At 42.6% G+C, this 14059-nt stretch overlaps 1 protein-coding gene across 1 annotated transcript in view; it reads left to right on the top strand.

Moving 5' to 3' along the window:
* The window catches only part of LOC119647893, a 68393-nt gene that overhangs the window by 36578 nt on the left and 17756 nt on the right, over positions 1-14059 (top strand). The window lies entirely within an intron of this gene.

The following is a 14059-nucleotide window of genomic DNA, read 5'->3' as shown; positions in this document are numbered from 1 at the left end:
AATCCTAACAGCATCTGCATAACCGACCAGACATGACATATCAATTCTTAGCAGGCTATCGTAAGAATTGTCCGATCCTAGAGTGGATCCCGGTGCTAGCCGTGACGTGATCAGGGAGCGGTTACTCAAATAATCCTTTAATATCCGCAAGAGATAGCTGGGCATGTGAAATTAATTTTCTAGTGTGTTTAGCATATCTGTCTATCTTATCGAATTGAAGGTATTTCTGACATAAAGTATTACCAGCAACACTAGTCGTCAAGATTGGATGCTCTGTGCCTCAGCTTGACGAACTCCATTCACAGCCTCCAAAATAGCATCCACCGCTGATCTCCTTGCTCTGAGCCACCTTGGGGAGAAGTCCCCGGCGGCACATATTGCTTCAGCGAGTCTACTCCAGACGAGTTTTTCGAGCGGTTTTGTGGCCATGTCAAGAATACGCAGTAGTCGGTATGCAGACAGCAGTGGTCTCCTTTCCCTTCGTTGATCAGCGCTAGTCTAGCCATCTTCCAGTGATAAGGAAAATGCCCGCTTTCAGGTGGAAGTAGGCCTGACCGTTGGTAGAACACAAGTTTATATACTTTCGCCGCGATACCATCAGCACTTGGCGTCTTCTTCGTTTTTATAGTGAACGCTTTTCAATGGTGAAAAGAAGGGAATTAGTTGTCATCAACCCGTACGAACTATTTGGGAAATAATGCCCGAACGATGTGGTGCATCTATTCGACATATTAGCTGATATGTATGATACTTTGTCATTGTGGGTATGCTTCCTCCCGGGCGTTTAAACGTTGTGCCAAAGGCTATGACACTTCTTCCGAAGGTCGGTAGTTTTCACTGCTTGTCATGGCGAGCATGGAAGCTCTACAGGCCACCGTTATCAGATTCATCACTGAATTTACGACAATGTCAGCTACACCATACAACCTCCCGATCCAGCGCAGCTCTGTCTGTTCCAAGATTTTCAACGATGTCCATCTTTACAATACTCCACGCGCAGGGAGAGCGCCAGTCTGGTGAACGCAGATAAAGAGCGTCAGCAAATTGGAATGGGATGAATTGACCGTCATTTGGAGATAAGTCTTCCAGAGCTCGCCACCCGTCCACCGACAGGATCAGTCATTCCGACGCAAAGTTTACTCCGATGATATTTTCGTCGCATCTTAGGTGCAGGAACGTTAGCCTGGCTCCAGAGTCCGTATTCCTTTACAGTCTGGACGAGACATGTCCCATTCAATCGTCCTCGAATGAAATTAATGCTGTATCAGGATCCGCTTCGTCCTGCAAAAAAAACGGCATTATTCAGAGCATCAAGTCTGCGTTTGTGGCAAACGGCTGAGTTTGGTTGAACTCCAGTCGAAAACTGGAGGGACCAAAAGTTAAATGTGATTCAAAAGATCTGGAATTTAACATGCAGAGAAAATTAAATCTATCAAGCAGAAATATATATCAGAATCCAAAATTATTGCCATACAAAATGTTAGGGACAAAACCGGGTCTGCCAAACCTGGCAACCTAAAATAAATGATTTTTTCGTTTTCTAATCTTTATTTAAATAAATACATGTGTATAATTAATCTTATCAGAAATTCTTTTGAAATGTAGTCGCAGAACCATATTTTTTGTTATTATTAATAGCGTAGGAAATTAAAAATTATAAGAAATTATTATAGAATTAACCAAAATCCTTTTTTTCTAATTTTCAAGCTGCTATTTTAATTCTAAAAATTTTCCCAATCGAATATTTGCCTAACTATATTTTCTGGGTTTTTTTCTCATTGTTGTTGTGCTGTTGTTGGCAATACGGCTAACTAGGTGAACAGTTGAGGCATTGTATATAGTTCTTTTGAGTGATGATACACGGGAAAATGGTTGGGCGGGAGAGATTCTATGAATTACACTCTCTTCGGCCTTCGATATCGAAACTCAACTAAATTATAAGGATCTAATTGATGAAATACTAATTTGTAGATTTTGTTACTGATTACGAACATCTGTTACTATATCTTGAAACTGTTAGTTTTCAGAATTTACTATTTTTAATTATTTCTAGTAATGAAGATGGAATGTCTGACGAAATACGTGATTTGGGTTGACATTCCATCATATATACGTAGTATAACTGTGTAAACGTTGAAATACTTCCACAGACAATGGATGAGCACAAAGGCAGATTGGTTGACTTCTCATTATCGAAAATTGAGTTTATCTGATAGAGATCTGACGCCAAAAAAAATTGTGTCGCCAATACTAGATTTTTGTTACTTGCAATTCGGAATGGACGCTTTGATGTCACCTTGTGCTAAATATTCATATCCACGGTCATAAATGAAAAGAAACAGAATAAAAAAATAAATATCCAAAGTTTTCTCTCTGAAATTTAATATTTTGCAAAACAAACTTTTTATATTATTTTTAATAGCAAAATTCAACTTGCTCAATGCAAATATTTATGCGATTGTGTACAATTGCCATTCTTACGGAAGGTATGCGGAAACCACGGGGAAGGTTCGTGTACATAATATTACACTCTTATATACATACTTTTATTGCGCACAGTAAAGCGAACGTTTCAAATAAATGTGACGCAAATGTGCAATGAAAGAATGCCGGAAGTATACTTGAAGAAACCATGGGCCTTCTCCGCTCTACCCATTACGCCTACACATTTTCGTCGTAGTTAGATACAAGATATTTGTATCTTCCATTGAAGTGATGTGTTCGAAAAGTATCTATACATAGTTGGTAGATGTAAGTGTAGATTGTATGTAACTGAGACCTTCTCTGTTACTATGGAATGTAAAAAATACGGTACAATGGGACGTACAGAATATTAACTTTATTTCATGCGGTGTCAATTCAAATTAACGCAACCAAGACCTAGTTTCAACTTTTTGAGAAATCTTTTATTTAGTTCAGCATGTCGAATATTTAGGATTTGAATGCTGACCAATAAAACTTTATCTTCGTGGCTTCTTAAGTAAATTTTTAACGTTACTCTCAGATTTTATAATACATTCGTTCCCGGAACTTTGCATATCTATTTCGTTTCACAAAGGTCTAGCAAAATACTCACCCAACAGCCCCAATATATCGCAATATATCCTTTCCGGTTCGTACCAGAAATTCCTAAGACCGTGATTGCTGTTATTGGAGTTGGAAGGCTGAGTCTGAGTTTAGTTGGCTTAGATCTTCAGGGTCAACCCGTAGCATTGACGACGGAGAGCAGCTCTCCCACCCTGCACTAGAAATCTCTCTGGGGTCCCCAAAGAATGATTTACCTAGTGTCCTTAGCCTGACTCTAGACATAGCTGGGCAATCGGAAAGGAAGTGCCTACTGGTTTCGCCCTCTTCTCCGCAGCTTCGGCAATGCCAATTGTAGGGTATTTCGAGTCTGGCGGTTCCATATGGGTTAGTGCCTCGCCAGACCACCCTAATCTTGTATCCATTTGCGCGCGTCTGGCACAGGGGCTCTCGTGATCAGATTTTGGTATAAGCGGGCCACAGGTGGTGAGCCTTCGCCATCTGAGGTCCAAGGCTGCTAATTAGTGTGAGTAGATTCCGCCCTTGACAGTCGCAAGCGAGACACCAACTGTAACCGCCGAAGAACTACCAAGAATAGAGTGCTTCCTGGCCAATTCGTAAGCCCGCTCATTCCTGTCTATGTTCCTATGACAGGGTGACCTTGAGCATGCCGAACAGACTATTCAGCGCGTTTCTGCACTGCCCCATCAGGCTGCAGGATGTCGTCGCTGAATACAAGGCCTTAATGTGTTGGTGTTCTGGTCTGCACAATCGCTCCATTCGAGGAAGGGTCTGCCACGTCTTCTTTCCCTCTCATAGATATTGCCCTTATAGACTTTTTATGCTGAATCATCCTCGCCCAAAAGGACTAGGTCACCCGCCTACGGATTTTTTCCACAACCAGACAATTGTGGTATCGCTATTCTTCGGCAGTTTCCTTTTTCTTTAAAATCTTAATAATGATTCGATTTTATTTTATATCAAGGAACGTCTCCTTCTTCCAAACTGATCTTAAAAATCTTAGAAACCTCCGGATAAGACTTTTATCCAACTTTTTACTTGAAGTTATAATATTATTAGGCAAAGACGGTTTTACGGTTTCTTACCAGGGCACAGGTAAATCTTCAGAAGCGGTAGCGTACTGCACAGAAATTTATTCTGGTACCCTTTGTCAGAAACAGCTCTTTCAATTTATCTTTGCTGTGCTTGAATGTGTCTCTACTAGCGAGGCTCGCAAATATGGGGGGGGGCGATATTCCTTCAAACACTTCGATCCTCCACATGTCGTTTTACAGAAAATCACGTGTACTTTAACCCACGTGTGGATCCTGAAAAATAAACAAAAAGAGGATTCACACGAGCCTACCAAATGACCAATACGCGAGCTAAATCGGAAAAGTCAAAGAGAAAATTATGGCTCGACCACATGCATGGAGTCGTGAAACTCCAGACTCGAGTATCGCAATCGAAAGGGAGGATCCACCACGAATCATATCCTCGATCAATGCTCCTCCTGCCTTAGATGTGAGATGAAATGCGGGCTTCGAAGTTCCATTTAAAGGAAGAAGTTCGAAGTTTCCTTTAAAGGAAGAGTTTTGCGGGGTTAAGGAGGAGCAGAAAAGAAGGGAGTCCTTAACTTCAATGCGAACCTTGAGACTAACAACATTCTCTTCAAGGAACAGAAAGACTACCGAGTTGGCTCAAGGGGTTGCAAAAAGCAACTCATTATCGACTTTACAATTATGCCAAAACTTTCGACAGCGTCCCGCATACCTAGCTAATCAAAGTCCTACGTCTATATTGCATCCAAAACTAAAAAAGTTTTTGGCGACAGTTATGAAAGGGTGGCATACCAATGTCTCAGTGTGTTTATCTGAGGGTGCCAACACCTCATAGCCTATCCATATACGGAGAGGCATCTTCCAGAGAGATTCGTGGAGTCCAATTTGGTTTTGCATGGCATTGAACTCTTTTCATGACTACTGAGTGATACTAAAGGTCATGGTTTTGCAATCAAATATGGCCTACGTGCCAAGTGGGCACTAACATACTTAATGGAGTTAGATGATATCAAGTTGTATGCTGGTACTGACGATCACCTTAGAAGTCTGTTGCGAATAATAGACATGTTTAGCCGTGATATTCGAATGGGATTTTGGATTAGACAAGTGTCCAATATAGGATCCAAGCCATCCATACAGGTCATCACAAGCCGCATGCCGCACATAGCATTGGTGGCCTCCATAGGAACCCATGCTCGAGTTGGTGATCTGAAGAATGCTCTGTTGTTCGAATTCCTGCTACGTGTAAAACTGGTTCTGAAATCGCATCACTCGGGGACGAAAATAAAATAAGCGCATTCAAAATATTGGCGTAGACGAAGACCAAAGTGGAAAACGTCCAGCGGCGGATACGGACTACTATGTCCAAATTCCGGATGTATCATCCAAACTCTGCCGTGGAGCGAATGAACCTGCCTCGTGACATCAGAGGTAGGACCCTGGCAGACGTGACGGCACACATCATCGCTGCAGGCTTATTTTTACAGCAAAGAGCAGGCAAGTCCCTTGTATTCGGCTGTCTGTAAGGCATGTGGACTAACTCCACTTAACTTGAAGGACCGATTTTTCAATCCTGTGATTGGGGGAGAAGTCGGATCAAGAGCAAATCGATGAATGGAAGTCGAAGGCAATGCACGGTAAACGCGTGAACTGTCTTTGGCAGCCATTTGTCGATTTGTCTTGTCGAACAGATGGCTGTGTGCTGAGGGGCTCTTTGCTGAGACGGTGGGATTCATGTGTGCCATTCAGGATGGCGTTGTTGCTACCGGAGGTTACTAATAGCTCATAATGACAGATCGGCTGGAGAACGGCTTGTGCAGAATATGTGGTTCGGCGTTAAAGACGTTGGTTCATCTCATTTCTAGCTGCATTGGTTTACACTGGGTGCAGTGCATCACCAGGCATAATGCTGTATGTAAGATGATCTGAAAAAACCATGCATGTACTGGGACCGGCAAGTTCTAACTGATCGCCACATTTCACACAACAAGCCTGACATACTGTTAGTTGACAAGACGGGTCGGTCTTCGTATATGACTGATGTTGCTCTCCTTCGTAATAACAGGGTTGAACAGAAATACGTGGTGAAGAAGGAGAACCTAAATTCCCCCCGCTTCCCTTGGTGTGCTGGGAAGTACACCATTCTGCATATGCGCCAGATGTTGCGGGGAGTTCATGACGGATTTTCCCACTAACCTACCACCGGCCACCACCACGAGCGTCCCTTTATCTTTAAAGTAGATAGGATTGTCCGAGCCTAAATGCTTGGCACTAAGTGCTATGATTAGGTAAAATCCGCCATTTGACGAGATGGTGACAACTCGCAGAATCAGGAAGAATAAAGTGCAGAGGATTCACCGGAACTAGGCCATTGTCGGTCAGATACGTGTAATTGCAGTTCTGGACACATTCAGGCATGAACTTTCTGTTGTATGCTGTCGGTTGGGACGATATAGCGAAAGTGACTTCAGACGTGTTCAGAATGGAACGTATCAGAGGAACCAGCGGAACTTTCTCAAATCGACCAACGAATCCCAACTGAGCGTCCGTAACGGAAATGAAAGAATATTGAGGTGGATTTTGAGGGTTATCCGCCCAGCAGAATATTGGGGTGGAATTTAAGATTACCGCCGAAGGCACCAGTAATGTTACGTCGGGCATGAATTTTGCGGATGTTACCGAAGAGAAACTTTGACGATCCATAAACAGTTGGAAGAATTTGAGGAGTCCTGGTCTGGATCGGGTGCAGAATTTCTGGAAAAAATGGTTCACCAGTATTCTCGGTCGGTTAGTACATAGCATAAACCAAGTCATTGGTTGACCCTAGCTGTAGGACGTTGTAGGACCGGCATAGCCTCGGTATCGGAGCGTGGAAGTAAATCTCGAAGGGTACATCAAAAATGTCCGCACTACCTGTTTTATGAGACGAGACGAAACGGAAAGTGATATCCGAGTTGGCGGAGCAGTCCATCAGAAAATTGCAGAGTTTGAAAAGAGTACACATATCATACGGCGTTGCTGTAGGGAGGGGAGATTAAGGGTGCAGAGTCGTGACGGATTATCAACCCGTGGAAGGTTCTTTTTGTAAAAGAGGGTCCGGGTGAATTTCCGTTGTACAACTTCAAGAGCGCGGCAGTGTCACGAATTCGGAAGGGGAAGCAGACTACACAGCAATATTCAAGAATGTTTCTGACAAGGGAATTGAGGGAGTGTTAAGGAGGGCTGGATTGGGGTAAAGTCGGAGGAGGAACGTAGGATAAAATCAGACATTTTGGAAGCTCTATTGATGATGTCAACGAAGTGGGAATTGAAACGAAGTTTGTCGTCGAATATTACACCCAGGTCTTGGAAGGAGGTCAGTAGTGAAAGGGATTTTCCACTGAGAGATAAGAAAAAGGATGTTGGGGCGGGTTTAAGCGAATAGCACATCCAGTGACATTTGTTGACATTCAGTGTTAGCTTGTTGATCGAACATCAACGGACTAAATTATCAAGGTTGGACTGTAAGAGAGCACAGTCCAACGGATACGAAACAGAGGCAAATAATTTAAAGTCGTCTGCGTAAAGCAAATACGGGCAGGCGAGGTCATTGATAAAAAATAGGGAGAGTAGCGGGCCAAGAATAGAGCCTTGGGGAATATCAGGAGAAGGAACGAGATGAGTAACCATGAAAAGAAACTTTGCATGAACGGTATGAGAGGTAGGAGGAAAGCCAGGAGATGACTGAGGGAGGGAAGTCTAGTAATGGAAGTTTAGAGAGGAGAATGTTATGGTCAACGGTATTAAAGGCCAGAAGGTTTGAAGCCGTAGATTTATGTTTCACGAAACCATGCTGCTCTTTGACAAGGAGGTGACCGAAGTGCGCGGTCAACCAGGCGTTGACGTATCTTTCTAGGATTTTGGAGCAAGAGGAGAGAAGAGAAATGGGGCGGTAGTTCACAGCAAGAGAAAGGTCTCCGCTCTTGAGGATAGGGATGATAAGGACCTCTTTCCAGGGACGGGGAAAGTAGCATTCATCTAGAATTTTGTTGTAGATTATACTCAGGGGGAGGGAAATGAGTTTTCTACTAGGAAGTAGGAAGAGGTTAAGAACCGCGTCGAGGCTGGGTCCGCCATTTGGGTCAAGATTACCAATGGCAGAGATTCGGAGCAGTCTGCAGTTATGAGAAGTATAGAGGGTGGAGAGCTCGAGGGAGAAAACACGGAAGAGAAGTAGGTGCAGAGAAGGTCGCAGGATTGTTGTGGGGAGTTGGCAGCTGAGTTAGCGAGACTGATAAAAGGGAGAGATTGTATGTACCCAGTTGAAAGACGCTAAAACTGAGTTCAGACCGTCAAAATTGGCTTTGCGGAAGTTGAACTTGTGGATTTACATCTTTTTAGAAGTGAGAGGTTGCGAGTAAAAATTTAATCACATTTTAAAACACTTTTTCTTTTTCTTCTCAGCATACAGGTAAGAGAATTTTCTGTGGTGTACATGCATGCATCATTCTCAAGAGTTATTGAGTCTTTGTATTAGTAGAAGAGAAGGTCACTTAGTCCAAATGGACGCGGAAGACTCTGCTCGGAAAGACTCTAGGCAGAGGCGTAGAGTGGAAATCTCGGGATGAAAATTAGGTGAACTGGGTCCGAGGTGAAGGTTATACGGCGCAAGGGTGAACATGATCTAGGCCACAGATTATCCCTTTTTTGCATTGAAATTTCTATTCAAGCTTCCGAGAAAACTCTGAGTCCGGGGGAATCTCACCCTTTCCCTATAGGGGCTAGTAAAGCGGGGAAGGTTTGGCTTGCCGTAAGATGAGGACATGTACTAAAATGCCAAGAACATTTTAGGTGTAATCAACTGGAAGATCTTGACGCAAGCGTGGGGTATCTGGGAGTTCTGATTGTGGTAGTCAGAATTCACACCCTTAAGATATTTTATTGAAGAATCTTCTCATATGAAGTAGCAAACTATTTGGAAAACATATTCCCCCTACCAGCATTTCAGATATCTGCTTATTTCTTAAGTTGATATTTCAAGGCAATTGAGTAAACCAAACTCTTTCCGTTCCTCCTCAACTAAAAACGAAGTATGTCAAATCGATTAAACCCAACTGTATCCAACCTATTCAGGTCATTTGTAATTTTCCAAATATGTTGAAATCAGAATTACTATGACCTCATCTCGTCGCACAATTAGTCGACTACGCTTGTCAACCTTCTTATTTTATTCATGTGGGCCCCAGATTACGAAATACTAAACAATACCTCAATTAAGTTCCCTCCCCCGCCTCCAAGTGTTTGTCTTTTACCACTCGGCAATATTGTTAAATTCATGGAATCCATGACATATAAAACGTACAAATACTAAATTGATACTTTGACGAACACAATAGATATTTTCAATTAATTCGCTATTCACATTATATTGACGAAAAAAGCAAAAACCGAGTTATATGGAGAAAATTACATTAATGTTGGGTTAAAAATGGTTAATAGTATGGGAAACAGTCAAGGTTGTACATAGAGCAAGTACGGATAGACAGATATTTGTATCTAAACAGGCATAACATGACGAATTGTTTTAATTTTTTATCGAATAAAACAATATTTAATGCGCATTTTCTTTAACGAAGGTTTGTATCTGATGAGCCAACAGTATCGAACAGAAGAAAGTTTAATTGGAAATCAAAGTGACGAGAAAATCAATTGAGGTCGTAAATTACTCAACCATTGCCTGGGTATACCAGACTTCATTGTGTTACCTCTGATATCTTCTTCCCTTTGGCTTCATGTCATCTTTCTGGTTCAGTAACTGCCTTCCAGGAATTGCATGTAATATTTGAAAGTCGATATATGTGAACACACATTACCTGATTAGAATGATGATTGGCAGTTATTGAAACAGGTCGATTGGAATTCATGGTGGGCATGGTTGGAGAGTAGATTAGGTGAATGTATTTATGCACCGCCGAACTACTAACTAAGTCCCTTCCGGTCATCAGAGAACTTTTCTGGGACTGTTTGTCACATTACTGCCGGCTACCATTCCCGCTCTCCCACCTTTTTCGGAGTAGGGAGGTGAAATCCATTTACCCATAAAGTGCCAGACTCCTGCCTCAGCAGACTAGCGGCTAAAACACTTCCCTGGAGAATCCAGGACTCTGACTCGGAACCTTTTGACACATTACCTCAGGTAAGGCCGATTCAGTATAGGAGCAAAACCCTGTTGATTCAGGAAGTTTCAGCTACCTTCCTCGTCTTTTTCATCTTAAGAATGCCTTGAGTGTAAAGTGCCAATCAGCGCAGCGTAGCCTCAATTATGGTTTCCGGGGACATCCTTCAATCAAAAGGTGAAAAAAGTGTAGCAGGCAACCATCACGCCCTTACAATAAATACAGTCGGGTAACCGTGATTCCTTGATTGTGTGCAGGTAAGATTGGAAATACCCGTCTCGGCTGAGCAGCTGGTTTAGGTAATAGTTAACCTCACCGTGCTTTCGATTCTCTTTTCCATGATTGTTGCCATGTGCAGAGAGTACGAGCTCTGTCTTCACAAGCGACAGCTTCCCTAATTCATTCGCCTTTTCTAAGGTATATAAGCCTCCCCTTGGCAGCATCGAGAGCCAGCGGAATAACTCTCGTTATTACAATGACAGGTCACTCCGAAACAGTACGATGGGCAGACGCAACGCGCAGAGCCTCTCGCCTTTGTACTTGCGCTGGGTCAGTCCATATTTCGAAACCGTAAAGGAAGACGGACTGAAAAGCGCTCATCAGCAAGCGACGCCTTCGAAGTTGGACATCAGCCGGCAAATCGCAAACATTTAGCGGTGTTGCGAATTTGCTCCAAGGAGTTCATCTACGTCTCTGTCATGATGCCCAGGTATTTAACCGCCGGCTTCAACAAAACCATGGTTTCACCAACTTGAATAGGGAGGAACGTGGGAACTCTCTCCTTGGTCAGCACAACGATTTTAGTTTTCTTCAGAGCGAGGGACAATCCATGCTCAATCATCCATCTGCTTACCCATTCCCAGTGTGCGCTGAGCTTGCTCAACCCTGCGTAGAGTAACTAGTACCGCAACATAGTCCGTGTATCCGATCAGATGCGATTCATGAGGGATCTCGAGTCGGAGAAGGCTATCGTAAAAGGCATTCCAAAGATCCCTGAACCGTCCCGCATGTGTTGAATGCACCGAGTAGCAAGTCCGACTTGTATTTACACACCAGTCTCAATACTTCACTAGGAATTCCATCAGGTCCTGGTGTTTTTTGGTCCTTCATAGATAGGATCACCTTCTCTAGTTCCTTTGCAGTGACGAGTGGGCGTTCCTCAGTACACACTCCTTCATCGACAGCATCAGTTCGAATGGGGTGGCCAGTAAAAACAGCCAGTACGATTTCTTCCATCTTCGCTGCTTCCATCAAACAGGGCGATGGATGGACACTTATACCCAAGGCTCCATGCTCTCTGTTGATTTCGTGGCGGAGTTTTTTTTCCCAGTCTTATACTCTGCGATTCGAAGCGTCACCTCGTCTTGGCCTCTTACGCGCTGAGCAATCTGTGGACGTCGGGAACAATTTCTTCGTAGACGTGCGATTTCAGCACGCGGGTCATTTTTCGGGAGCTCGTTTGTGAGAGCCGATGCATTACAAGCTGCGGTAATAAATCTGATTTTTGAATGCACTAGCGATTCAGTTGCAGTTTTTCTGTCTGCACTTGTATCTTGTCGCTGATTTACTCCTCTTGAAAGTGCTTCCGCAAATATTTTCACGTCGATTTTCCCGATGTTTCACCCGGTCGGTGGTTTCCGGGCCGCAGAACATTGGGAAGAGCGCTTTTTCACTTCGAAGGAAATGTACTGATGATCACTGGCCGTGAAATCTTCCAGCACCATAATTGGACTGCTGACATTAAGGACTCCGTAACAAAAGTTATGTCAGAGGGATCGTGCTCTCGCAACCAGGTTGGTGCAATGTTGGAGTGCTACCGGTATTTAGGACAATAAGTGCTATCCTGGTAGCCATCCCTAAAATCTGTGTGGCTCGAGAATCTGCTTGAGGAATACCCCATTCGAGAGTCCTGGCGATAACGTCTCCTCCAACTTCTAATCTCGTCCTACAAGGCGGTGAACTTTTTCGGAAAAGCTCGCATAAATTTGTTCGATGTGACGTGTATGAAAAACCAATTAAAACCAAAGAGTGAAAAGTGTTCAATAAGCAGAAGAAAAAAATAATAAGTCAAGGATTCACACACTTGTTAATACTCCAACTTGGAGATTTCAATCTGAATCGCTGGGGTTACAGCCCGGAAGATACGTCAATATTTCTTTCTTTTTCTTGTTTTTCCACTTCTCCAAGGAATTCATTGAAAATGTGAATTCAGCAGGACACATGTCAAAAAAAGGGTCAGGGCAAAGTGTATCCCGGCTGTTAATGGACGCGAAAGAGTCTATCTAGCAACACAGTTGTATGGGGTTTGCCAGACTAAACTGTTCCTCGCGAGTCCTTCCGCTACTGTGATTTCTTCTGCGATCCATGCGGAACTACCTAGGTCGCACTACTTCTGGCTGTAAGAAGTGGAATGAGTGTGGGTGGATTATTTATGAATAAATGGTTCCGTCGAGCTCATACCTGTACTGGCCCTGGACGGAGCCAAGGGCAGATTGTCTTGGAAGCGAGCAGCACAGCAAATACAAGCATAAGCAGACGAACGTTTCCTGTTGCGCATTCAGGCTATGCACTAAATCCATGGTACCGGGTTCTAAACCAACCAATGTGGCATATTTTCCACAGAATGTATGTTCACCTTAGATAGGGTCTCAGAAATTTGGATCCGATCTGTTTCCCGCATTGACCGCATGAATATGAAAGTTTTCACTTCTTTTTACTCACGGATGTATTTTCGCAGAATTACAAGTTTTCACACAGCGCACTTTCTCTGCAATGCACTCACTAGACTCGCTTATCAAATGACGACCGCCGGTCCAGCTCATCAGCTATCCATCGATTAGCCGGTCTCGGTCTCGCTAATTTCGTTCCAGTCTTAGACTTAAAAGTCTATGCCCGTTCAGCGTCAACAGCAACATACACTGTTGCTAAAGTGTGCGGCAGGTCTTTGCCCTCGCCTGTCTGCACTCAATAATATGCAATACAAGTAATTTTATTAAAAACAGAATTTGAAATGATGTAAGTGAAATTGAACTATGAAATTTAAGGGAAAGGGACCGGTTGTTTGATTGTTTAAAATATAAGAAAATTTAATTAGTTGAAGTGTTAAGTGTTGTATTTAAATGAAGGACGGGATGCAGATTGGGAAAGAAAGAATGATAATTGGGGAACTACAGTCGAAGAAAAAATGTGAGGATAAAGAGACTATTAGACATTATTGACAGTTTATTTGGTCAAATTGGCTTATTGGTAGGCCGCGGACATTATACACGCTTTCGGGGCATAACAGAAAAGTTGTTTCCCAAGATATTGAATAAAGCCAAACTCTTATGCGAAAGTTGTTTTGAAAAGGTTCAAGGTCGTTAGGAGAAGTTAAATAAATTTGAGCAAAAAGGGTTTTTTCCATGATAGATTTTTAGTTTGGTTATTTCATTTAAATTTTGTCGTATTCCAAGCATTTTACGCTGAATATGTACTTACCTCTGTGCAGCTGGAAGCTTCCAGTAATGTATATATGGCTAACACCTTTTCTACACACTGGTTATCAAAATGTTGTAATATTTATGAGTTGAATTAAAAAAGATTTTTTTTTTATATTATCAAGACAATTAGTGAGAATCACTGCATAATATGGACCTTACGTCACTCCCAAACACTATGATTGGCTATCTTAAATATTTTTCACGGCAATGAAAGTGAAATTATGATGATTAAGTGAATGATTGACATACAAAGGAGCCAATCTATCAGCCAATTAGCTCTTATCTATTTGTTGTTAAGTACATAGATCGATCAATAAATAAATTGATTTAGTTGATTTTT

The sequence above is a fragment of the Hermetia illucens genome, chromosome 2, assembly GCF_905115235.1.
Source record: "Hermetia illucens chromosome 2, iHerIll2.2.curated.20191125, whole genome shotgun sequence".
Classification (NCBI taxonomy): Eukaryota; Metazoa; Arthropoda; class Insecta; order Diptera; family Stratiomyidae; genus Hermetia; species Hermetia illucens.
Note: the sequence above shows the minus strand (reverse complement) of the source record. Positions and strands in the feature narration are given on the sequence as shown.